This window comes from Lithobates pipiens, unplaced genomic scaffold (assembly GCF_037356315.1).
Source record: "Lithobates pipiens isolate NorthernLeopardFrog02 unplaced genomic scaffold, aLitPip1_a1.2 Scaffold_28, whole genome shotgun sequence".
Lineage (NCBI taxonomy): Eukaryota > Metazoa > Chordata > Amphibia > Anura > Ranidae > Lithobates > Lithobates pipiens.
The window spans coordinates 89,570,962-89,596,820 of NW_027507789.1; the positions used below are offsets into that span (position 1 = coordinate 89,570,962).

Consider the following 25,859-nt stretch of genomic DNA (forward strand, 5'->3'; position numbering starts at 1 on the left):
CCTTAGAGATTGAATTGGGGACACTCCATACCCATATTGCTGTCCTACTCCATTATAAAGCGAAAGCGGCACTCCAGTTTTGTCGTAAACTGACGTAGGAATCAGAGGACACATGCAGAAAAATCTTAGCCAGGTCGGTAAAGGAGTTGAAATTTGGCTCTTACATACCACAGTTGATAGATGAGAATGGCCAGAGGGCCTCTACCCCAACCCAAATAGTCGAAGTCTTTGAAAAATGTTACTCTGATCTCTACAACCTGCCCGATTCAGGGTCTGGACAGGACAATATAGACAGATATGTAACCGGTTCTGGTCTACCAACCCTCTCATCGGAATCACGGGTGTACTTGGAGGACCCGATCACACTGGAAGAAGTCCAGACGGCCGTGGGACCTCCGAAGGTGGGTAAGGCTCCGGGCCCTGACGGATATACCGCACAATACTTTAAGACCTTCCTCCCTATTCTCGGCCTGCGCTTGGTGAATTTATTTTCCTGAGGATACCCTTAGAGCTCACATCTCGTTGATAACTAAGGAGGGCAAGGACCCAGGCCTATGTGGGAGCTACAGACCCATTTCCCTCCAAAATTCGGTCCTAAAACTATTCTCTAACTCCTCGCCACGTGATTGGCACATCACTTGTAGTCCCTTATACATATTGACCAGTTAGGTTTTATTCCCACTAGGGAAGATAGGGACAACACCACTAAGGTGCTTACCCTGATCCGTAAAGCAAAGTCATCTGGGACCCCTTGTCTTTTCATGAGTACTGATGCCGAGAAGGCTTTTGATCGGGTCAAATGGACATTAATGTTCTCGGTCCTTCGCCATATAGGTCTGAGTGAACGGATGCTGGCATGGATAAGTAAGATATACTCACGTACTTACATTCCACTGGACATCGCGCGTACGTTTATGTTGAACTTCCCCCCACCCTTTGTCACTAAGATCCGCAGTTTGCTTCACGGGTGGCATTCTGGCCTCCATTCCTGGTTCAGCAGATGCAATCTCATTAAAATGAACATACTCCCTAAATTTACTTATCTTTTCCAAGCTCTCCCGATCCAGATTCCAGTCCTGTTTTTTAAGCAAGCTCAATCCTTGCTCACTCAATTTAACTGGGCCCACAAAAATCCCAGACTTAAGCGGTCACAGCTGACATTGTCTAAACAACAGGGAGGGTTTGTTCTCCCTAACTTGCGACGCTACTACCTGGCCTCCCATCTGGGGCATGTATTGGACTGGAATCGAAACAAACTTTCTAAGCTCACTCCCGAATTCCGCTAAGAAGCGCCATGTGGTGCTATAAGTATTCCCCCACAGAATTTATGTCACATCCCACTATAGGGGCTTAGTTGAAAGTCAGTCACCTGATCGCTACCCAAAACACACTCACGTCTTTGACTTCCCCCCTATTCCCTATACGTGGCCATCCAACCTTTGAACTGGGGACCCACTTAGAAATTCCAACCTAGACAATGCGTCTAAATTCGTCATTGATGGAAAATGGCCTTCTTTCTCAACCCTAACAGATCCGACAGGGCTTTTCCAACTGCCTTTTTGGAGAGCGGCGCAACTACATCATTTTCTCCATTCCATCCCCAATCCTCAAACGTTCGCCCGCCCTCAGTCGGAGTTTGAGACTCTATGCAGGAGCGAAGGCCCTTTGGCCCACATTCTCTCTCAAACAGATTACCCACACTTAACCTGTCTGTCCAACTGGGAAAAGGACCTTAATTGCTAATTTTCCCCAGCACAGAGACAACGCATTATCACTTTGGCTGTCAAAATTTCGCTGTGCACGAAGATACAGGAGACGAATTTTAAACTTCTCACCAGGTGGTATTTGACACCATCAAAGCTGCAGAAATGTTTCTCCTCTTCCTCGAACATATGCTGGAGGTGTGGAGAAGAAGAGGGCACGTTGCTGCACATTTTTTGGTCCTGCCTCAGCTTGGTGGACTTCTGGACAGAGATCCGATGCATAACACAAAAATTCACAGACTTCTCCATCCAGGAAGAGGCTGCATTCTTTCTCTTGCACCATTCACAGATTCCCATTAAAGTGGAGGGCCGGTTATAAAAAAAAAAAAAAAGTCAGCAGCTGCAAACACTGCAGCTGCTGACTTAATAAACACACTCACCTGTCCAGGGCGCCCGCGATGTCGGCCGCCCGAGGCCGACCCGTCCCTCGGCTCTCGGGTCCCGGCGCCGCCATCCCTTGTAAGGGAAACAGGCAGCGGAGCCTTATGGCTTCACTGCCCGTTTCCTACTGCGCATGCGCGAGTCCCGCAGCTACTGCGCATGCGCGAGTCCCGCAGCGCTTTCTGAATGGGACGCGCTGTGTTCTGGAACACACAGTTCCCAGAACACAGCGCGACTCATTACCCAGAAGACGCCGCGACGAAGACAGAAGACAGAAGATCTCCGCGGAGGAGGAAGAGGAAGATTAGGAGAAAGTGCCTAGCAACAGGCATTTCTGGTAAGTAAAAAAAAAAATTTTTTTTCATTTTTTTTTTTTTTTAGATTTTTTGTAATTTTTAAAATTTTTTTGTTTTTCAGGGTGGCCCTCCCCTTTAAGAAGTACAAAAAAATCTATTTTACGGCATGTGATAAATGCGGCGAAATCCTGCATCCCTCTCTATTGGAAAAAATGTTCCCCCCCTTTCATTACCCACTGGCTTAGGAAAATAGAGGACATTAAAAAAAATGGAGGACTTGATCCTCACATCACAAGGTATACAAGAATTTTTAAAAAAAACCTGAGACATCTGGAATACCTTTATATTCTTGCTGGAAGGATGTCGCCTGCTATCGCCTTAGTGCTCTGAGCTTTCCTTGACTGGCCCCTTGGACAGTGGCTGCCATCGTGTCTCGTCCCCTCTTCTCCTTTTCTGATCTTTCAACCCTTCTCTTTTCTGCCTACCTCCCCTATCTCTCACCCCCTCCACCCCCTCTCTCTTTTGGAAAGAGTGGAAAATTGGGAATGACGGCCCCACACCCCCCTCTGGATGGATTATGCCGGAGGGACCTGGGGGTTTGTGTGACCCTGGATCTTGGTACAGTACTTTATCCGTGCCTCGAATCATTGTGATTGATGGAAGGCAGACTCACAGTTGCGAATATACCTGTATCAAGTATTGTTCAGCTGCTTTTTGCTCTGTATTTCTCTGTTGCATTATGTACTCGGGGGACCGTCTTCCCCTATTTGGAGAAAAAATTATATATGAAAAAAAAAAAGAAGCCTACGACACCTGGTATTCCCAGGCGGTTTCCCATCCAGGCATTAACCAGGCCTGCTGGTCTGCTTAGCCTCCAAGATCAGACGAGATGGAACAGATTCAGGGTGATGTGGCCGTAGCCGATATCTTCAGTCACTCTCAACTCTCTTGACAAACACCAAGATGGTCACCTTGGAAACAAGCGGAAAAAAATAGGTCAATGGCCACAACATAAAAAGATGCCTACGGCATCTGGAAATCCCAGGCGGTCTCCCATCCAGGTACTAAACTGGTCCCAACCCTGCTGAGCCTCTGAGATCAGATGAGATTGGGCTCTTTTAGGGTGGTGTGGCCGTAGGAGATTTCTTCAGGCACTCTCAACCTTGACTAACGCCAATATGGTCACCTTGGGAAACAAACAAAAAAATCAAGTCAACGCCAACAACATGAGAAGAAGTCTACAGCACCTAGTATTCCCAGGTGGTCTCCCATCCAGGTATTAACAAGGCCCGACCCTGTTTAGTCTCTGAGATCAGATGAGATCTGTTGCTTTCAGGGTTATGTGGCCATAGGCGAGCTCTTCAAGCACTCTCAACCCTCTTGACAAACACCAAGATGGTCACCTTGGTAAACAAACAAAAAAAAAAAAACAAGTTTTCAGGGTGATGCTGCTGTAAGCGAACTCTTTGGGCACTCTCAACCCTCTTGACAAATGCCAAGATAGTCACCTTGGGAAACAAGCGAAAAAAAAACAGGTCAATGTCAACAACATAAAAAGAAGACTACGGCACCTGGTATTCCAAAGCCATCTCCCATCCAGGGACTAACTAGGCCCAACCCTTCTTAGCCTCAGAGATGCGAAGAGATAGGGCTCTTTCAGGGTGATGCTGCTGTAAGCGAACTCTTTGGGCACTCTCAACCCTCTTGACAAATGCCAAGATGGTCACCTTGGGAAACAAGCGGAAAAAAAACAAAACGAATCAAGGCCAACAACATAAAAAGAAGCCTACAATAAATGGTATTCCCAGGTGGTCTCCCATCCAGGTACTAACCAGGCCTGACTCTTCTTAGCCTCCAAGATCAGATGAGATTGGGTGCTTTCAGAGTGCTCGGACTCTTTCCCCATCACTAATGGGATGAGGCAGGGGTGTACTCTGTCTCCCCTAATTTTTATTCTGACACTGGAACCACATTCACGTTCGGAATGACCCGAATATTACTGGCATATCCAAACCAACGGCACACCACAAAATTGCGGCATGCGCTGACGATCTAATTTTTTTCGTCTCCAATCCACACATTTCACTTCCCAATATACTCGCGGCTCTCCGGCGATACGGCAGCCTATCAAACTATAAAATCAATTGCACCGTCGGCTGTATTGAATATATCGGTCCCGGATGGTGAGGCCAGGAGGCTACGCTCCGCTTTTCCATTCTACTGAGCTGAAAAATCTATACGTTACCTGGGCGTTGACATCGCAGCGGATTTGGCGCAATTGTCCCCGCTTAATTTTGTCCCTCTCCTGAATAGACTGAAATCTGATTTGGGAAACTGGCATGCTTTAACACTGACCCGGTTCGGGCGCTGTAATGCATTCAAAATGACGGCCCTCCCGCGGATCTTATACTTGTTCCAGACATTACCGATCCGGTTACCCCCAATTTTTTTCAGACAACTGCAGCTGCTGCTCCGGGACTTTATTTGGGCACGCAAACCGCCCAGAGCCCGTTTGCAATTGCTTGCCAGACCAAAGGACAAGGGGGGTCTGGGTCTCCCAGATCTGAGACAATACAACAGAGCGACTCTGCTAGCGAGAGTCGTTGATTGGCATTGTAATGGCCCACACAAGCAGTGGGTGGAGATGGAGATTGAGGATGGATCCATTCCCCTATTGACCTCCCCGTGGCTCCTGTCCTCCCTACCAAAAGACCTCAGAGATCACCCCGTAGTGGGAGCTACATTGGCTGTTGTGCGGAGGTTGTTCCGCTGCACACACATTGCTCCCCTGCCGTCACCAATGACTCCGGTTATAGGTAATCCAGACTTCCCACCGGGATTTACCAACAATAAACTGCGACAGTTGACAGTGGTGGGGAAACAGCGTCTGGGAGAGGTGTGGTCCTCGGGAGGGCTCCCGACCACGCAAACTGTCGCCGAGCTTTCTGACCCTCCGCTTGAATTGTTTAATGCTTATCAACTTCGTCACTTTCTTCTGGCCATACAAAGGGCCCCCTACACTCCTAGAGACCTGACGCCCTATGAGTCATCTGTCACAAAAAGGAACCTGTGCGACACACCCTCTCCCTCCTGTACAACATATTAAGTAGTCAGGAGGAAGAGTCGACCCCACCATTTATCCACAAATGGGAGATTGCATTTGGCAACACATTTACCCCACAACAGTTAGGGAAGATCCTGACATTAGTACATAAAGCTTCCATCGCAAACCAATATCAAGAATCAGGATACAAGATAGTCTCACGCTGGTATAGAGTCCCATACCTTCTGAATAAAATGAATAGATCGATCCCGGATGTTTGTTGGAGGTGCAATTCAGATACGGGGACCATGGGACACATTTTCTGGGCATGCCCGGCCTTGAGGAACTTTTGGGTGGAGGTGACCGGGACGATAAAAACTCTCAGAAATGTAGATATCGCAGACAACCCAGCAGCGTGCCTTCTACACTTGACCGAACAGCCTGTTCGAAAATACAAAAAAACCCTCACGATGCAACTCCTGAACGCCGCCCGGGTCTGCATTCCCACACTGTGGAGGCAGCCTCAGCCCCCATCCAAGGTGCTGTGGTATTCCAAAGTCAATCATATTCTCCGGATGGAAGAATTGACCGCCACCCTTCACAACACTGAAGAGGCATTTAGTGTTACATGGAGGCCCTGGAGGTATTTTACTGGTACTTGAGACTACATTCGGGAGGTGAGCAGCGCCCCTGTCCCAGAAAACGACTGAACATTTAACGTTTACCTACGTAGGCCATGTCTGCCCTGGGTGGCATTCCCCCCCCCCCTCATTTTCTGTCTTTATTTTTCTATTTTTCCCCGCCGCCATCCCCCCCCTCCTCTCTCTCCGTCTTTGCACTCTCTTCTTCCCCCGTCCTCCCTTTTGACTATGCCTTGTCTCCTTACTAGCCTTTGGGACCCAGAAGAACCCCAGGGTTCTGGACACGACCGGCTCATATTTTACTCTGGTTCACGTAGGTCATGATAAGCTGGCTCGCTGTGGTCCCAGTTGTTCTCCATGATTACATTTGTCCGAACGGAGCTGCATTAGTTATACTGTACTACATGTCGGAGGTGGGGTTTCTCTCTTTTCTGCATGAAACTCTAGGACTCCCCTCTGAGAACCCAGAGTAATTTGGCTGCCTATTTTTTGTTACCATGTAATTGTGACCCTGGGTCATGCTGTATGGTTGACTGTTACATTTGTGTTGTTCTACTTATACTTAGTAAAAGAATAAAACAAAAAATAAAAAATAAGTCAATGCCAACAACTTAAAAAAAAAGCCTATGGCATCGAGAAATCCCAGGCGGTCTCCCATCCACGTACTAACCAGGTCCCAAACCTGCTTAGCCTCTGAGATCAAATGAGATTTGGCTCTTTCAGGGTGATGCAGCCATAGTAGATTTTTTCAGGCACGCTCAACCCTCTTGACAAACGCCAAGATGGTCACCTTGGGAAACAAACAAAAAAAACAAGTCAATGCCAACAACATAAAAAGAAGCCTACCGCACCTAGTATTTCCACGCGGTCTCCCATCCAGGTATTAACAAGGCGCGTCCCTTTCTAGCCTCTGAGATCAGTGGAGATTGGGCGCTTTCAGGGTGATGTGTCCATAGGCAATCTCTTTGGGCACTCTCATCCCTCTTGAAAAATGCCAAAACCCTGGGAAACAAGCGAAAAAAAACAGGTCAACGCCAACAACATAAAAAGAAGAATACGGCACCTGGTATTCCAAGGCCGTCTCCCATTCAAGTACTAACTAGGCCCAACCCTTCTTAGCCTCTGAGATCAGAAGAGATAGGGTGCTTTCAGGGTGATGTGGCTGTAAGCGATCTCTTTAGGCACTCTCAACCCTCTTGACAAATGGCAAGATGATCACTTTGGGAAACAAGCGAAAAAAACAGGTCAACACCAACAACATAAAAAGAAGCCTGCGGCATCTGGAAAACCCAGGCGGTCTCCCATCCAGGTACAAACCAGACCCAACCCTGCTTAGCCTCTGAGACCAAGCGAGATTGGGCGCTTTCAGGTTGTTGTGCTCGTAGGCAATTTCTTTGTGCACTCTCAACCCTCTTGACACATGCCAAGATGGTCACCTTGGGAAACAAGGGAAAATAAAACAGGTCAACGCCGACAACATAATGAGAAGCCTATGGCACCTGGTATTCCCAAGCTGTCTCCCATCCAGGAACTAACCAGGCCCATCGCTGCTTAGCCTTCGAGATCAGATGAGATTGGGCTCTTTCAGGGTGATTTGGCTGTAGGCACTCTCTTTGGGCACTCTGAAGCCTCTTGACAAAGGCCAAGATGGTCACCTTGGGAAACAAGCTAAAAAAAACAGGTCAAAGCCAACAACATAAAAAGAAGCCTACGGCATCCAGTATTCCCAGGCGATCTCCCAATCAAGACACTAACCAGACCAGATCCTTCTATGGCACCTGGTCTTCCCAGGCAGTCTCCCATCCAGGTACTAACCAGGCCTGACGCTGCTTAGCCTCTGAAATCAGACGAGATCGGGTGCTTTCAGGTTGATGTGGCCGTAAGCGTTCTCTTCAAGACACGCCCAACCCTCTTGACAAACGGCAAGATGGTCGCCTTGAGAAACAAGCAAAAAAAACAGGTCAAAGCCAACAACATTAAAAGAAGCCTATGGGCTTACAGTGGACCCTAAAAGATGGGACCCACTAGCTCTGTCATGGTTCGGACGCTGTAATGTGTTGAAGATGAATGCGTTGCCACGACTTCTGTATCTACTACAAGCCTTACCTATCAAAATACCCCAGACTTTCTTTCATGCGGTTCGCTCAATCTTTATCAAGTTCCTCTGGCGTGGAAAACATATGCGTATTGGTAGGGCAATGCTATTGCGACCGAAATTGCGGGGAGGTATTGGCTTCCCGGACCCTGCTCTATATTACACAGCGACGCACATGACACCGGTGTTGACTGGTGCCGGTGTTCTGCCATATACTGTCCGGCCATGATATAGTGTCTGCGCCGTACTGCTCATGCGCAGTACGGAGCAGACGAAGCTTCGGAGATTTTCATGCGTGGTGAGTGGAGGTGGTAGCCCCACCATCCAAGTGGACATAGGGTTGTGAATATTAGAGGGCCCCTCGCAGGCGAGCTTCGCTCGCCACGCTTCGGGCTTGGCCTCGCTGCGCATGCGCAGTACACAGCGGACACTATCCGATGGGGGACCATATGTGATAAGACACCGGCATGGGGAACTGAAGCTATGGGTCAAGCTAGAGCAGGAGATGGTGCGGGTTCCACTGGCTGGTCTGCCTTGGGCGGGGAGGCCATTGGAGCCCTGTGTGACTACTCACCCGTTAATTGGCCCCTCGCTCGCCGAGATGGATAGTTTTTTTCACCTTTCCCACCTGACTAACTTCCCTTCTCCTATGACCCCAATTATTGGACATCCTAGATTCCCTCCAGGCCTGTCTGACCAGGCCTTTACCAGGCAAGCCCCGAAAGGGCTTCTGAGAGAAGCCCTATTTCTTGGACCCACGGGCTTGATTCCCATGGGGACCATACTGCTAGAGCAAGTACCTGTTGCATTGGATATATATATATATATTGGACCTATATGTTTCAGGGTGGCCTGCATAAAGTGCCAGGCCACCCTGTCAAAGGCCTTCTCCACGTCCGTTGACAACATAAGCAAGGGCCTTCCCTGTACATGCGCCGCATGGATTAAATTGAGGACTCGGGCCGTATTGTCTCTAGCTTCCGACTTATTTTTATTTTTTTGCTTGTTTCCCAAGGTGACCATCTTGGCGTTTGTCAAGAGGGTTGAAAGTGCCTGAAGAGATTGCCTACAGGCACATCACCCTGAAAGCACCCGATCACGTTTGATGTTGGAAGCTAAGAAGAGTCAGGCCTTGTTAGTACCTGGAGGGGAGACCGCCTGGGAATACCAGGTGTCGTAGACTTCTTTTTATGTTGTTCGCGTTGACCTGTTTTTTTTCCGCTTGTTTCACAAAGTGACCATCTTGGTGTTTGTCAAGAGGGTTGAGAGTGCCTGAAGAGATTGCCTATGGCCACATCACTCTGAAAGCACCCAATCTCGTCTGACCTTGGAGGCTAAGAAGAGTCGGGCCTGGTTAGTACCTGGATGGGAGACCACCTGGGAATACCAGTTATTGTAGGCTTCTTTTTATGTTGTTGGCGTTGATTCGTTTTTTTTTTTTTGCTTGTTTCCCAAGGTGACCATCTTGGCATTTGTCAAGAGGGATGAGAGTGCCCAAAGAGATCGCTTACAGCAGCATCACCCTGAAAGAGCCCTATCTCTTCTCTTCTCTGAGGCTAAGAAGGGTTGGGCCTAGTTAGTACCTGGATGGGAGATGGCGTTGGAATACCAGGTGCCGTATTCTTCTTTTTATGTTGTTGACATTGACCTGTTTTTTTTCGCTTGTATCTCAAGGTGACTATCTTGGCATTTGTCAAGAGGGTTGAGAATGCCCAAAGAGATTGCCTATGGGCACATAACCCTGAAAGCGCCCGATCTCCTCTGATCTCAGAAGCTAAACAGGGTTGGGCCTTGCTAGTACCTGGATTGGAGACCACCTGGGAATACTAGGTGCTGTAGGCTTCTTTTTATGTTGTTGGCCTTGACCTGGTTTTTTTTTCACTTGTTTCCCAAGGTGACCATCTTGGCGTTTGTCAAGAGGGTTGAGAGTGCCCAAAGAGATCACCTATGGCCCCATCACCCTGAAAGCGCCCAATCTCGTCTGATCTCGGATGCTAAACAGTGTCGGGCCTGGTTAGTACCTGGATGGGAGACCGCCTGGAAATACCAGATGCCATAGGCTTTTTTTTTTTTTTTATTTTTTTTTTATTTAGTAGTATGCGACATACAATGCAAAGGCAACTTCACAGAATGTGTGATACAAATAGTTACAAACAAACGATCATATTGCATGGATATCAGAGCCAATGGTAAGAAGTCCGAGGAGAATAGCACGTGTACAGCTTTGCGGTCATATCAAGATGAGATTAAAGCTCCATCTCGTTGGGATCCTCTACCACTTAAAATATTATTGATACTAGCCCTGCTACCTTCGAAGAGTTTAGATATCCATAGATAGAGGAAGAGTATTGTGTAGTAGTCAAATGGGGTCGGAACATACCATTTTCTTTTCCCTTTTTTGAGTTAAGAAGGGAAATAGTAGAACTGAAAGGAGGGAGAAGGGGAAAGAGAAGATTGGGGAAGGAAATGGCAGAAAAGGAAAAGAAGGGGTAAGGGGGTGTCGTGGGTAGAGTGGATAGGATGGGGTCCCCTCCCAGGGAGCAAGAGACGCCCTCGGCTCACCAGCTCATCAGCTGTCCAACGTTTGGAACAGCGATCTCCAACGATCACCATGAGCTTACTATGTCTCGCGGAGGTATTCTTCCGAAAAGCGAAACTGGGTCCAGTAGAACCTCCTGTTCCCATGCTCCTCCGTTTTATCCCTCATTGTGGCAGTCAGGTCTTCCATTCGTTCAATATCATTAACCCTTGCGAACCACTGGGTCACCATTGGAGCAGATTGCTCTTTCCACTGACTTGGGATGCAGGCCCTAGCTGCCTTGAGGAGATGTTTAAGTAAGGACTTATGATAACGCTTTATCGACATAGGAGTTAGATTGAGAAGAACTGCTGCGGGATCATTGGCTAAGGAAATGTCTGTGAACTTGTGGATGAGTCTCAGGACAGGCTGCCCGAATGTTTGTAATTTAGGGCATTCCCAGAAAATGTGGAGAATGGTGCCAGCCTGTTGCCCACAGCGACAGCAGCGGTCAGATTGACCGGGGAATATTTTGGCCAACACCACCGGTGTACGATACCAGCATGTGATCAGCTTATATGAGATCTCCTGATATTTACTGCAGAGTGACGACTTATGGGCGAAAAAGAGTATTCTGTCCTTCTGTGGTTTGGAGAATGTAGTTTGTAAGTCCCTTTTCCATTTAGCTAGGAAGGGTGGATCCGTGGAGGATTGTGCATCTGTCAGGATTAGGTAGGACCTAGAGAGGGAACCATGAATTGGGCCATCATCCAGGCAAAGTTCCTTGAAGGGGTGGAATTGTCTAGAGAAGAACGAATGGTTAGGTAGTGATCCGAGGAAATGGATTAGATGTCTAGCTCTCCAGCTATCCAATGCAACAGGTACTTGCTCTAGCAGTATGGTTCCCATGGGAATCAAGCCCGTGGGTCCAAGAAATAGGGCTGCTCTCAGAAGCCCTTTCGGGGCTTGCCTGGTAAAGGCCTGGTCAGACAGGCCCGGAGGGAATCTAGGATGTCCAATAATTGGGGTCATAGGAGAAGGGAAGTTAGTCAGGTGGGAAAGGTAAAAAAAACTATCCATCTCGGCGAGCGAGGGGCCAATTAATGGGTGAGTAGTCACACAGGGCTCCAATGGCCTCCCCGCCCAAGGCAGACCAGCCAGTGGAACCCGCGCCATCTCCTGCTCTAGCTTGACCCATAGCTTCAGTTCCCCATGCCGGTGTCTTATCACATATGGTCCCCCATCGGATAGTGTCCGCTGTGTACTGCGCATGCGCAGTACACAGCAACACAGATTCCAAAAATTGCGAGCATGAACGGCACCTGCGCACTGAGTACAGGTTCTATCCCCACTATCCAAGTGGACATAGAGTAAGAATATAAAAGAGCCGAGCGCAGCGAAGCCAAGCCCGAAGCGTGGCGAGCAAAGCTCGCCTGCGAGGGGCCCTCTAACCACTTTCAGACCGGACCAATTTGCTGGTCAAAGACCAGACCACTTTTTGCGATTCGGCACTGCGTCGCTTTAACTGACAATTGCGCGGTCGTGCGACGTGGCTCTCAAACAAAATTAACGTCCTTTTTTTCCCACAAATAGAGCTTTCTTTTGGTGGTATTTGATCACCCCTGCGGTTTTTATTTTTTGCGCTATAAACAAAAATAGAGCGACAATTTTGAAAAAAACGCATTATTTTTTTACTTTTTGTTATAATAAATATCCCCCAAAAATATATAAAAAAACATTTTTTTCCCTCAATTTAGGCCAATACGTATTCGTCTACATATTTTTGGTAAAAAAAATCGCAATAAGCGATTATTGATTGGTTTGCGCAAAAGTTATAGCGTTTACAAAATAGGGATAGTTTTATAGCATTTTTATTAATAATTTTTTATTATTTTATTTTTACTAGTAATGGCGGCGATCTGCGATTTTTATTGTGACTGCGACATTGTCGGGGACCCATCGGACATTTTTGACACATTTTTGGGACCATTGTCATTTATACAGTAATCACTGCTATATAAATGCAGTGATTCCTGTGTAAATGACACTGGCAGTGAAAGGGTTAACCAGTGGGTGGCAGTGTAGGGGTTAAGTGTTCCTAGGGGAGTGTTACTAACTGTGGGGGGGTTGGGCTTTCATTTAGTGTACACTGATCTCTGCTCCAATCACATGGAGCAGAGATCAGCGTCACTAGTTGCTAGGCAGAATGAGAAAATGTTGTTTATACAGCATTTCCTCACTTCCGACGCTCCGTGAGACGATCGCGGGGATGCCCGCGGCGATCGAGTCCGCGGGTCCCGCGACCGGACTCACGGGGGTCCCGACCAGCGTGGGAGCGCGCCGCCGGCGGCGCGCTCCCGATGGCACGGCGGCAACGAATATTGGACGTACATGTACGCCAATATGCCTGCCCGTGCCATGCTGTCGACGTACATCGTCGTGCGCTGGTCGGGAAGTGGCTAATATTCACAACCCTATGTCCGCTTGGATGGTGGGGCTACCACCTCCACTCACCGCGCAGGAGCCGTTCAGCTTCGGAGTACACAGCGGACACTATATCATGGCCGGACAGTATATGGCAGAACACCGGCACCAGTCAACCACCGGTGTCATGTGCCTCGCTGTGTAATATAGAGCAGGGTCCGGGAAGCCAATACCTCCCCGCAATTTCGGTCGCAATAGCATTGCCCTACCAATACGCATATGTTTTCCGCGCCAGAGGAACTTGATAAAGATTGAGCGAACCGAATGAAAGAAAGTCTGGGGTATTTTGATAGGTAAGGCTTGTAGTAGATACAGAAGTCGTGGCAACGCGTTCATCTTCAACACATTACAGCGTCCGAACCATGACAGAGCTAGTGGGTCCCATCTTTTAAGGTCCGCTGTAAGCCCATAGGCTTCCTTTTATGTTGTTGGCTTTGTCTGTTGTTCTCAAGGCGACCATCTTGGCGTTTGTCAAGAGGGTTAGGCGTGTCTTGAAGAGAACGCTTACGGCCACATCAACCTGAAAGCACCCGATCTCGTCTGATTTCAGAGGCTAAGCAGCGTCAGGCCTGGTTAGTACCTGGATGGGAGACTGCCTGGGAAGACCAGGTGCCATAGAAGGATCTGGTCTGGTTAGTGTCTTGATTGGGAGATCGCCTGGGAATACTGGATGCCATAGGCTTCTTTTTATGTTGTTGGCTTTGACCTGTTTTTTTTAGCTTGTTTCCCAAGGTGACCATCTTGGCCTTTGTCAAGAGGCTTCAGAGTGCCCAAAGAGAGTGCCTACAGCCAAATCACCCTGAAAGAGCCTAATCTCATCTGATCTCGGAGGCTAAGCAGCGATGGGCCTGGTTAGTACCTGGATGGGAGAAAGCTTGGGAATACCAGGTGCCGTAGGCTTCTCATTATGTTGTCGCGTTGACCTGTTTTTTTTCCCTTGTTTCCCAAGGTGACCATCTTGGCATGTGTCAAGAGGGTTGAGAGTGCACAAAGAAATTGCCTATGGGCACAACACCCTGAAAGCGCCCAATCTCGTTTGGTCTCAGAGGCTAAGCAGGGTTGGGCCTGGTTTGTACCTGGATGGGAGACCGCCTGGGTTTTCCAGATGCCGCAGGCTTCTTTTTATGTTGTTGGTGTTGACCTGTTTTTTTCGCTTGTTTCCCAAAGGGATCATCTTGGCATTTGTCAAGAGGGTTGAGAGTGCCTAAAGAGATCGCTTACAGCCACATCACCCTGAAAGCACCCTATCTCTTCTGATCTCAGAGGCTAAGAAGGGTTGGGCCTAGTTAGTACTTGAATGGGAGACGGCCTTGGAATACCAGGTGCCGTATTCTTCTTTTTATGTTGTTGGCGTTGACCTGTTTTTTTTCGCTTGTTTCCCAGGGTGACTATCTTGGCATTTTTCAAGAGGGATGAGAGTGCCCAAAGAGATTGCCTATGGGCACATCCCCCTGAAAGCGCCCAATCTCTGCTGATCTCAGAGGCTAGAAAGGGTCGGTTAATACCTGGATGGGAGACCGCCTGGAAATACTAGGTGCGGTAGGCTTCTTTTTATGTTGTTGGTGTTGACTTGTTTTTTTTGTTTGTTTCCTAAGGTGACCATCTTGGCATTTGTCAAGAGGGTTGAGCGTGCCTGAAAAAATCTACTATGGCTGCATCACCCTGAAAGAGCCAAATCTCATTTGATCTCAGAGCAGGGCCGGCGCTACCACTAGGCGAAGTAGGCAGCCGCCTAGGGCGCACTACCACCTAGGGCGCAACTACGGCCTCTGCCCAGTGTGAGCTCCTCTTCTGCTCTCTCGCCCCCCCTGTGGTGTTCCACCGGCGCCACCAATCCCCCATGTTTCCCGCTGAGCGCCCCACCGTACTCATCTCACAGCGCCGCTCCGGGACTCCTTTGCTCCAGTCTGTCCCTCTGGAGCTGCGCTGTGTGTCTGTGTGAGTGCAGCGGAGGGGCGGGGCTCGGCGGAGATGGGAGCTTCGAGAGGTCGGTCAGCTGACCTCCTGCCCGGCGGGGACATCATGGAGCGGGGTTGACGGCGCTGGCCTGGTCCCGGCGGGGATATGATGGAGGCGGAGCGGATGGATGGCGCTGGTGTGGCCCCGGCGGAGCGGGTGGACGGCGCTGGTGTGGCCCCGGCGGAGCGGATGGATGGCGCTGGCGTGGCCCCGGCGGAGCGGGTGGACGGCGCTGGCAGTGCGGAGGAGTCGGAGAGGCCCGGCGGGATGATGGTCGCTGAAGGCAGCATCAAAGAGCAGAGGTAAGGAGGAGGATGGATCCATTGAGCTGTATGGAGGGGGTTTGTGTGTGAGTAATGCAGGAAGTAGGAGTCAGGTAGGTCAGTGTGATGTGTGTCAGTGTCATGCCAGTGTGGTGTGTCTGTGTATGTGTCATGTCAGTGTGATGTGTCTGTGTATGTGTCATGTCAGTGTGATGTGTCTGTGTATGTGTCATGCCAGTGTGATGTGTCTGTGTATGTGTCATGTCAGTGTGATGTGTCTGTGTATGTGTCATGTCAGTGTGATGTGTCTGTGTATGTGTCATTTCAGTGTGATGTGTCTGTGTATGTGTCATGTCAGTGTAATGTGTCAGTGTATGTGTCATGTCAGTGTAATGTGTCAGTGTATGTGTCATGCCAGTGTGATGTGTCAGTGTATGTGTCGTGTCAGTGTATGTGTCATGTCAGTGTAATGTGTCAGTGTATGTGTCATGTCAGTGTAATGTGTCTGAGTATGTGTCATGTCAGTGTGATGTGTCTGTGTATGTGTCATGTCATTGTGATGTGTCTGTGTATGTGTCATGCCAGTGTGATGTGTCAGTGTATGTGTCATGTCAGTGTATGTGTCATGTCAGTGTAATGTGTCAGTGTATGTGTCATGTCAGTGTGATGTGTCAGTGTATGTGTCATGTCAGTGTGATGTGTCTGTGTATGTGTCATGTCAGTGTATGTGTCATGTCAGTGTGATGTGTCTGTGTATGTGTCATGCCAGTGTGATGTGTCTGTGTATGTGTCATGCCAGTGTGATGTGTCAGTGTATGTGTCATGCCAGTGTGATGTGTCGTGTCAGTGTATGTGTCGTGTCAGTGTAATGTGTCAGTGTATGTGTCGTGTCAGTGTATGTGTATGCGTCAGTGCCATTTTATGTGTCAGGGTATGTGTTTTCAGGGTATGTGTTTTCAGGGTATGTGTTTTCAGGGTAGGTGTCAGCGTGATGGTCAGTGTAGGTGTCAGCGTGATGGTCAGTGTAGGTGTCAGCGTGATGGTCAGTGTAGGTGTCAGCGCGATGGTCAGTGTAATTGGCAGTGTAGGTGCCAGGTGGGTTGGTGTAGGTGCCAGGTGGGTCGGTGTAATTAGCAGGTGGGTCAGTGTAGGGGTCAATGTGATGTGAGTAGTGCAGGAAGTAGGAGTCAGGTGGATTAGTTTATGTGTCAGGGGGTCAGTGTAGGGGTCAGATAGGTCATGTGTAGCAAGGGCAGGGTAAGGTGGAGTCATGGGCGCAGCCGGGGGGGGGGTGGCAAAATTAGGTTTTCGCCTAGGGTGTCAACGATCCTTGCACCAGCCCTGTCTCAGAGGCTAAGCAGGGTTGGGACCTGGTTAGTACCGGGATGGGAGACCGCCTGGGATTTCTCGATGCCATAGGCTTTTTTTTTAAGTTGTTGGCATTGACTTATTTTTTTTTTTTTGTTTTATTCTTTTATTAAGTATAAGTAGAACAACATAAATATAACAGTCAACCATACAGCATGACCCAGGGTCACAATTACATGGTAACAAAAAATAGGCAGCCAAATAACTCTGGGTTCTCAGAGGGGAGTCCTAGAGTTTCATGCAGAAAAGAGAGAAACCCCACCTCCGACATGTAGTACAGTATAACTAATGCAGCTCCGTTCGGACAAATGTAATCATGGAGAACAACTGGGACCACAGCGAGCCAGCTTATCATGACCTACGTGAACCAGAGTAAAATATGAGCCGGTCGTGTCCAGAACCCTGGGGTTCTTCTGGGTCCCAAAGGCTAGTAAGGAGACAAGGCATAGTCAAAAGGGAGGACGGGGGAAGAAGAGAGTGCAAAGACGGAGAGAGAAGAGGGGGGGGGATGGCGGCAGGGAAAAAAAGAAAAATAAAGACAAAAAGGGAAGGGGGGGAATGCCACCCAGGGCAGACTTGGCCTACGTAGGTAAACGTTAGATGTTCAGTCGTTTTCTGGGACAGGGGCGCTGCTCACCTCCCAAATGTAGTCTCAAGTACCAGTAAAATACCTCCAGGGCCTCCATGTAACACTAAATGCCTCTTCAGTGTTGTGAAGGGTGGCGGTCAATTCTTCCATCCGGAGAATATGATTGACTTTGGAATACCACAGCACCTTGGATGGGGGCTGAGGCTGCCTCCACAGTGTGGGAATGCAGGCCCGGGTGGCGTTCAGGAGTTGCATCGTGAGGGTTTTTTTGTATTTTCGAACAGGCTGTTTTTATTGTCCCGGTCACCTCCACCCAAAAGTTCCTCAAGGCCGGGCATGCCCAGAAAATGTGTCCCATGGTCCCCGTATCTGAATTGCACCTCCAACAAACATCCGGAATCGATCTATTCATTTTATTCAGAAGGTATGGGACTCTATACCAGCGTGAGACTATCTTGTATCCTGATTCTTGATATTGGTTTGCGATGGAAGCTTTATGTACTAATGTCAGGATCTTCCCTATCTGTTGTGGGGTAAATGTGATGCCAAATGCAATCTCCCATTTGTGGATAAATGGTGGGGTCGACTCCTCCTCCTGACTACTTAATAGGTTGTACAGGAGGGAGAGGGTGTGTTGCACAGGTTCCTTTTTGTGACAGATGGATTCATAGGGCGTCAGGTCTCTAGGAGTGTAGGGGGCCCTTTGTATGGCCAGAAGAAAGTGACGAAGTTGATAAGCATTAAACAAGTCAAGCGGAGGGTCAGAAAGCTCGGCGACAGTTTGCGTGAGGACCACACCTCTCCCAGACGCTGTTTCCCCACCACTGTCAACTGTCGCAGTTTATTGTTGGTAAATCCCGGTGGGAAGTCTGGATTACCTATAACCGGAGTCATTGGTGACGGCAGGGGAGCAATGTGTGTGCAGCGGAACAACCTCCGCACAACAGCCAACGTAGCTCCCACTACGGGGTGATCTCTGAGGTCTTTTGGTAGGGAGGACAGGAGCCACGGGGAGGTCAATAGGGGAATGGATCCATCCTCAATCTCCATCTCCACCCACTGCTTGTGTGGGCCATTACAATGCCAATCAACGACTCTCGCTAGCAGAGTCGCTCTGTTGTATTGTCTCAGATCTGGGAGACCCAGACCCCCCTTGTCCTTTGGTCTGGCAAGCAATTGCAAACGGGCTCTGGGCGGTTTGCGCGCCCAAATAAAGTCCCGGAGCAGCACCTGCAGATGTCTGAAAAAGATTGGGGGTAACCGGATCGATAATGTCTGGAACAAGTATAAGATCCGCGGGAGGGCCGTCATTTTGAATGCATTACAGCGCCCGAACCAGGTCAGTGTTAAATCATGCCAGTTTCCCAAATCAGATTTCAGTCTATTCAGGAGAGGAAGAAAATTAAGCGGGTACAATTGCACCAAATCCGCTGCGATGTCAACGCCCAGGTAACGTATAGATTTTTCAGCTCAGTAGAATGGAAAAGCGGAGCATAGCCTCTTGGCCTCACCATCCGGGACCGATATATTCAATACAGCCGATGGTGCAATTGATTTTATAGTTTGATAGGCTGCCGTATCGCCGGAGAGCCACGAGTATATTGGGAAGCGAAATGTGTGGATTGGAGACGAAAAAAATTAGATCGTCAGCGTACGCCGCAATTTTGTGGTGTGCCGAGGGTTTGGATATGCCAGTAATATTCGGGTCATTCCGAACGTGACACATAAGTGGTTCCAGTGTCAGAATAAAAATTAGGGGAGACAGAGGGCACCCCTGCCTCGTCCCATTAGTGATGGGGAAAGAGTCCGAGCACTCTGAAAGCACCCAATCTCGTCTGATCTTGGAGGCTAAGAAGAGTCAGGCCTGGTTAGTACCTGGATGGGAGACCACCTGGGAATACCAGTTATTGTAGGCTTCTTTTTATGTTGTTGGCCTTGATTCGTTTTTTTTTTTTTTCGCTTGTTTCCCAAGGTGACCATCTTGGCATTTGTCAAGAGGGTTGAGAGTGCCCAAAGAGATTGCCTATGGGCACATAAGCCTGAAAGCGCCCGATCTCCTCTGATCTCAGAGGCTAAACAGGGTCCGGCCTTGCTAGTACCTGGATTGGAGACCACCTGGGAATACTAGGTGCTGAAGGCTTATTGTTATGTTGTTGGCGTTGACTTGTTTTTTTTTTTTTTGTTTGTTTTCCAAGGTGACCATCTTGGTGTTTGTCAAGAGGGTTGAGAGTGCTTGAAGAGCTCGCCTATGGCCACATAACCCTGAAAGCACCAGATCTCGTCTGATCTCAGAGACTAAACAGGGTCGGGCCTTGTTAATACCTGGATGGGAGACAACCTGGGAATACTAGGTGCTGTAGACTTCTTCTCATGTTGTTGGCGTTGACTTGATTTTTTTGTTTGTTTCCCAAGGTGACCATATTGGCGTTAGTCAAGGTTGAGAGTGCCTGAAGAAATCTCCTACGGCCACACCACCCTAAAAGAGCCCAATCTCATCTGATCTCAGAGGCTAAGCAGGGTTGGGACCAGTTTAGTACCTGGATGGGAGACCGCCTGGGATTTCCAGATGCCGTAGGCTTCTTTTTATGTTGTGGCCGTTGACCTATTTTTTTCCGCTTGTTTCCAAGGTGACCATCTTGGTGTTTGTCAAGAGAGTTGAGAGTGCCTGAAGATATCGGCTACGGCCACATCGCCCTGAATCTGTTCCATCTCGTCTGATCTTGGAGGCTAAGCAGGGTCAGGCCTGGTTAATGCCTGGATGGGAAACCGCCTGGGAATACCAGGTGTCGTAGGCTTCTTTTTTTTTTCAAATATAATTTTTTCTCCAAATAGGGGAAGACGGTCCCCCGAGTACATAATGCAACAGAGAAATACAGAGCAAAAAGCAGCTGAACAATACTTGATACAGGTATATTCGCAACTGTGAGTCTGCCTTCCATCAATCACAATGATTCGAGGCACGGATAAAGTACTGTACCAAGATCCAGGGTCACACAAACCCCCAGGTCCCTCCGGCATAATCCATCCAGAGGGGGGTGTGGGGCCGTCATTCCCAATTTTCCACTCTTTCCAAAAGAGAGAGGGGGTGAAGGGGGTGAGAGATAGGGGAGGAAGGCAGAAAAGAGAAGGGTTGAAAGATCAGAAAAGGAGAAGAGGGGACGAGACACGATGGCAGCCACTGTCCAAGGGGCCAGTCAAGGAAAGCTCAGAGCACTAAGGCGATAGCAGGCGACATCCTTCCAGTGAGAATATAAAGGTATTCCAGATGTCTCAGGTTTGTTTAAAAAATTCTTGTATACCTTGTGATGTGAGGATCAAGTCCTCCATTTTTTTTAATGTCCTCTATTTTCTTAAGCCAGTGAGTAATGAAAGGGGGGGAACATTTTTTCCAATAGAGAGGGATGCAGGATTTCGCCGCATTTATCACATGACGTAAAATAGATTTTTTTGTACTTCTTAATGGGAATCTGTGAATGGTGCAAGAGAAAGAATGCAGCCTCTTCCTGGATGGAGAAGTCTGTGAATTTTTGTGTTATGCATCGGATCTCTGTCCAGAAGTCCACCAAGCTGAGGCAGGACCAAAAAATGTGCAGCAACGTGCCCTCTTCTTCTCCACACCTCCAGCATATGTTCGAGGAAGAGGAGAAACATTTCTGCAGCTTTGATGGTGTCAAATACCACCTGGTGAGAAGTTTAAAATTCGTCTCCTGTATCTTCGTGCACAGCGACATTTTGAGAGCCAAAGTGATAATGCGTTGTCTCTGTGCTGGGGAAAATTAGCAATTAAGGTCCTTTTCCCAGTTGGACAGACAGGTTAAGTGTGGGTAATCTGTTTGAGAGAGAATGTGGGCCAAAGGGCCTTCGCTCCTGCATAGAGTCTCAAACTCCGTCTGAGGGCGGGCGAACGTTTGAGGATTGGGGATGGAATGGAGAAAATGATGTCGTTGCGCCGCTCTCCAAAAAGGCAGTTGGAAAAGCCCTGTCGGATCTGTTAGGGTTGAGAAAGAAGGCCATTTTCCATCAATGACGAATTTAGACGCATTGTCTAGGTTGGAATTTCTAAGTGGGTCCCCAGTTCAAAGGTTGGATGGCCACGTATAGGGAATAGGGGGGAAGTCAAAGACGTGAGTGTGTTTTGGGTAGCGATCAGGTGACTGACTTTCAACTAAGCCCCTATAGTGGGATGTGACATAAATTCTGTTGGTAAATACTTATAGCACTACATGGCGCTTCTTAGCGGAATTCGGGAGTGAGCTTAGAAAGTTTGTTTCGATTCCAGTCCAATACACGGCCCAGATGGGAGGCCAGGTAGTAGCGTCGCAAGTTAGGGAGAACCAACCCTCCCTGTTGTTTAGACAATGTCAGCTGTGACCGCTTAAGTCTGGGATTTTTGTGGGCCCAGTTAAATTGAGTGAGCAAGGATTGAGCTTGCTTAAAAAACAGGACTGGAATCTGGATCGGGAGAGCTTGGAAAAGATAAGTAAATTTAGGGAGTATGTTCAATTTAATGAGATTGCATCTGCTGAACCAGGAATGGAGGCCAGAATGCCACCCGTGAAGCAAACTGCGGATCTTAGTGACAAGGGGTGGGGGGAAGTTCAACATAAACGTACGCGCGATGTCCGGTGGAATGTAAGTACGTGAGTATATCTTACTTATCCATGCCAGCATCCGTTCACTCAGACCTATATGGCAAAGGACCGAGAACATTAATGTCCATTTGACCCGATCAAAAGCCTTCTCGACATCAGTACTCATGAAAAGACAAGGGGTCCCAGATGACTTTGCTTTACGGATCAGGGTAAGCACCTTAGTGGTGTTGTCCTTATCTTCCCTGGTGGGAATAAAACCTAACTGGTCAATATGTATAAGGGACTACAAGTGATGTGCCAATCACGTGGCGAGGAGTTAGAGAATAGTTTTAGGACCGAATTTTGGAGGGAAATGGGTCTGTAGCTCCCACATAGGCCCGGGTCTTTGCCCTCCTTAGGTATCAACGAGATGTGGGCTCTAAGGGTATCCTCAGGAAAATCCCCATTTGAGCTCAGAGTATTAAATAAATTCACCAAGCGCGGGCCGAGAATAGGGAGGAAGGTCTTAAAGTATTGTGCCGTATATCCGTCAGGGCCCGGAGCCTTACCCACCTTCGGAGGTCCCACGGCCGTCTGGACTTCTTCCAGTGTGATCGGGTCCTCCAAGTACTCCCGTGATTCCGATGAGAGGGTTGGTAGACCAGAACCGGTTACATATCTGTCTATATTGTCCTGTCCAGACCCTGAATCGGGCAGGTTGTAGAGATCAGAGTAACATTTTTCAAAGACTTCAACTATTTGGGTTGGGGTAGAGGCCCTCTGGCCATTCTCATCTATCAACTGTGGTATGTAAGAGCAAGATTTCAACTCCTTTACCGACCTGGCTAAGATTTTTCTGCATTTGTCCTCTGACTCCTACGTCAGTTTACGACAGAACTGGAGTGCCGCTTTCGCTTTATAATGGAGAAGGACAGCAATATGGGTATGGAGTGTCCCCAATTCAATCTCTAAGGTCCGTAAGGGGGTATGTTTATGTTTCGCTTCCACAGAGGCAAGTTCACGAAACAGATTAGCAAGCTGTTCCTGATAAGTACCCTGCGGAGTACTGACTTGTGAGCCTCCCAAATTATCCCCGGGTCACAGTCCTGCTTTAGTTTTCTTGGAAATAAAGGTCCAATTCCCTGGTCACATCTGCTAAAACTTCCGGTATCTGGATGAGGCTCTCATTAAGGTGCCAGAATAGAGACCTAGGTGAGGGGTAGGGAGCGAGGAGCAAGAGGCAGAAGTGTCAACCGATGGCGAAAGGGGACATTAAAGTCCCCACCTAATATCAATTGGCCCTCCCGAAAGTCACATCATCTGTGCAGGCTAGTTCTGAGGAACGTGTCTTGGTGATCATTGGGAGCGTACACAGTGGCAAATGTAAAAAGGCGCTCTCCAATGTGGCCCCTAAGAAAAAGATATTGGCCCCCAGGGTCCACCAGAGAATCCTGGAGAACCCAGGGGAGCCTGCTAGAGATCAGAATGGAGAGGAGGGGTTAGTAGAGTGGTAGACCTTAGGGAAGGATCTCGACCATAGAAAGGGGAGGCTAGTATTTTTAAAATGTGTTTCTTGTATAAAGGCCACATCAGTACAGGATGTGTTCAGTTTTCCCAGGAGGATCCACCGTTTTTCAGGGGAGTTCAGTCCCTTAACGTTTAGAGAGGTGACCTTGACTGAGTCTCCCATCGCTCCTCGGGGAGGGGGAGGGGGACGTCAGAGAAAAGCAAAGAAAGTTGAACCAAGGTAGGTTTTGGGTGGGTAATGCATGGCGGGAACTAAGGGGGAGAAAGGAAGGGCAAATGGAAGGAAAGGTAAAGGGAAAAAGAGGCCGGGCACCCCAACCCCAGGGGGAGAGGGAAATTAAGGGTTGTCCGCACTCAACAGTACAGGAAGGGTATACTAAAACAGCACAATTATGCTATAGCGCTTACCAGATGTACACTGGGTTTAAAGCGCTGTCCTACTTGGGTTATTGGGTAGACAGGTCGGAGAGGGAGCCCCCGAATCCTAGTCCCCCCAGTCCCGGCAGTGGTAAATGTCACGTCTGATACCGCTATGCAAATAAAAGACAATCAGTAACATCAAAGAAACAAAAAACAATAGTATAACCAAAACAGAGGTAGAGCATATAACTGTCAGCACTGAGGGGTCTCCTCGGCTCGCCCTAAACATAGGCATGCACGAGGGAGCCCGTCACAACAGAAAAGGCATCACAGAATGGGATCCACCACCCCCCATCCCATACCCCTAAAGTACATGCAGTCCCCGAACAAATGCATTTCTCCCTTTGGCAGATTGTCCTCTCCTTACCCCCTCTCCCCTGTCCACGCCCCGGGGGGAAAAGGGGCAGGGAAGGGGGGAAAGGGGGAGTGGAAGGGGGGAAAGGGGGAGTGGAAGGGGGAAAGGGGGAGGGAAAGGAGGGAAGGGAAGGGTGGGAAGGGGGGGAAGGGAGGGGGGAAACAGGGGAGAGGGGACAAACATGCAGAAATGTCAAGTCCTTTAGCGCACTCCCACCAGCAAACACCCGGACCCCATAAATTTCAACTCCTCCCCTCCATGGTCACCACATCAAGATGAAAGAGGAGCAGCCCTGGTCGGTGCATGGAAAATCCGGCAGGCAAGGGGCTGGGGCCACCATCCCTCCATCCAATGGGAGACTTCACCCGAGCAGCAGTCCTAGGGCCCGCCAATTAGTGTCTCTCCTGCATCGCCATCGGGGGCTGTGTAGAGCATCCAGAGGGAGGCTGGGACCGCCCAAACAGTAAGGGGTAAATCCTCCAGGGGGGTCCAGAGTCACCCTGGAGGGAAGCAGTGTCTCGTACCAATAGGCTCAATAAATAAGTCATCCAGGGTCCCCGAAAGCTGCAGAAGGCAATGTCGGCAAAGAGTAGGTGGGAGCCAGAGGGGGGGACAAGGGGCGCATCCAGGGGGAGGGGACACATATGCGGGAATGTCAAGCCCTTCCAGTACAGCGCATTAGGTATCACTCAGACCCCCCAAAGTGCAACTCCCCCATCTAAGGTCAAGACTCCAGAAGGGAAGATGAGCCGCCCTGGTCTGTACATGAAAGAACCTGCTGCCAAGGGGTTGGGGCCATCATCCCTTCCTCCAATGGGAGATGCCACCGGAATGAAAGCCCTGTGTCCTGTCAAGTGGTGCCCCTCTGACAATGTCGTTGTGGTATATGTGGAGCATCCAGGGAGAGGCAGGGACCACCCAAACAGTGAGGGGTAAAGCCTCCAAGGGGGCCGGTGTCAGACAGGAGGATAGCTGTGTCTTGTACAAGTTGGTTAATTAGACAAGTCATCCAGTGTGTTCCTGTGAGCAGCGGAAAGAAAGGTCGGTAAGGATTATGAATGGGTGGGGGCCAGGGAGTGCATAAAACTGCCACCAGATGACCGGGGCAGAGAGGGCAAGGGGATGAAACTCAGATCTGGTAGGTGGGGGCGGGGGTGAGGAGTGTCCCTCATATTACTCACGTTGGCCATACCTTGAAGCTGAGCGCTCTGCATACCCAGGACGTTCTTCTGTATAATCTAGCCTATCTGTATACATTAGCCTGTCTTTTGTACACATTAGTCGGTCCTCTGTATACACTAGTCTGTCTGTATACACTAGTGTATACAGATAAACTAGATTATACAGAAGAACGTCCTGGGTATGCAGAGATGGAGGCTAGGGTATACAGAGAGAGAGGCTAGAGTATGCATACTTGCATATATACAGACGGACTAGTGTATACAGAAGACCGGCTAGTTTATATAGGGAGGCTAATGTGTGCAAAAGACAGGCTAGTGTATACAAATAGGCTAGATTATAGAGAAGAACATCTTGGGTATGCAGAGAGAGAGGCTGGGTTACACAGAGAGGCTGGTGTATGCAGA

General features: G+C 48.9%; 7 pseudogenes; 6 read left to right on the forward strand and 1 right to left on the reverse strand.

Moving 5' to 3' along the window:
- Positions 1–3,675: 3,675 nt before the first annotated feature.
- LOC143936784 (5S ribosomal RNA) lies at positions 3,676–3,794 on the reverse strand (annotated as a pseudogene).
- Positions 3,795–9,502: 5,708 nt separating this feature from the next.
- Positions 9,503–9,621, forward strand: LOC143936843 (5S ribosomal RNA; annotated as a pseudogene).
- Positions 9,622–9,942: 321 nt separating this feature from the next.
- LOC143936367 (5S ribosomal RNA) lies at positions 9,943–10,061 on the forward strand (annotated as a pseudogene).
- Positions 10,062–10,162: 101 nt separating this feature from the next.
- LOC143936391 (5S ribosomal RNA) lies at positions 10,163–10,281 on the forward strand (annotated as a pseudogene).
- Positions 10,282–14,002: 3,721 nt separating this feature from the next.
- Positions 14,003–14,121, forward strand: LOC143937103 (5S ribosomal RNA; annotated as a pseudogene).
- Positions 14,122–19,644: 5,523 nt separating this feature from the next.
- On the forward strand, positions 19,645–19,763 carry LOC143937199 (5S ribosomal RNA; annotated as a pseudogene).
- Positions 19,764–19,858: 95 nt separating this feature from the next.
- LOC143936998 (5S ribosomal RNA) lies at positions 19,859–19,978 on the forward strand (annotated as a pseudogene).
- The last annotated feature ends 5,881 nt before the right edge of the window (positions 19,979–25,859 follow it).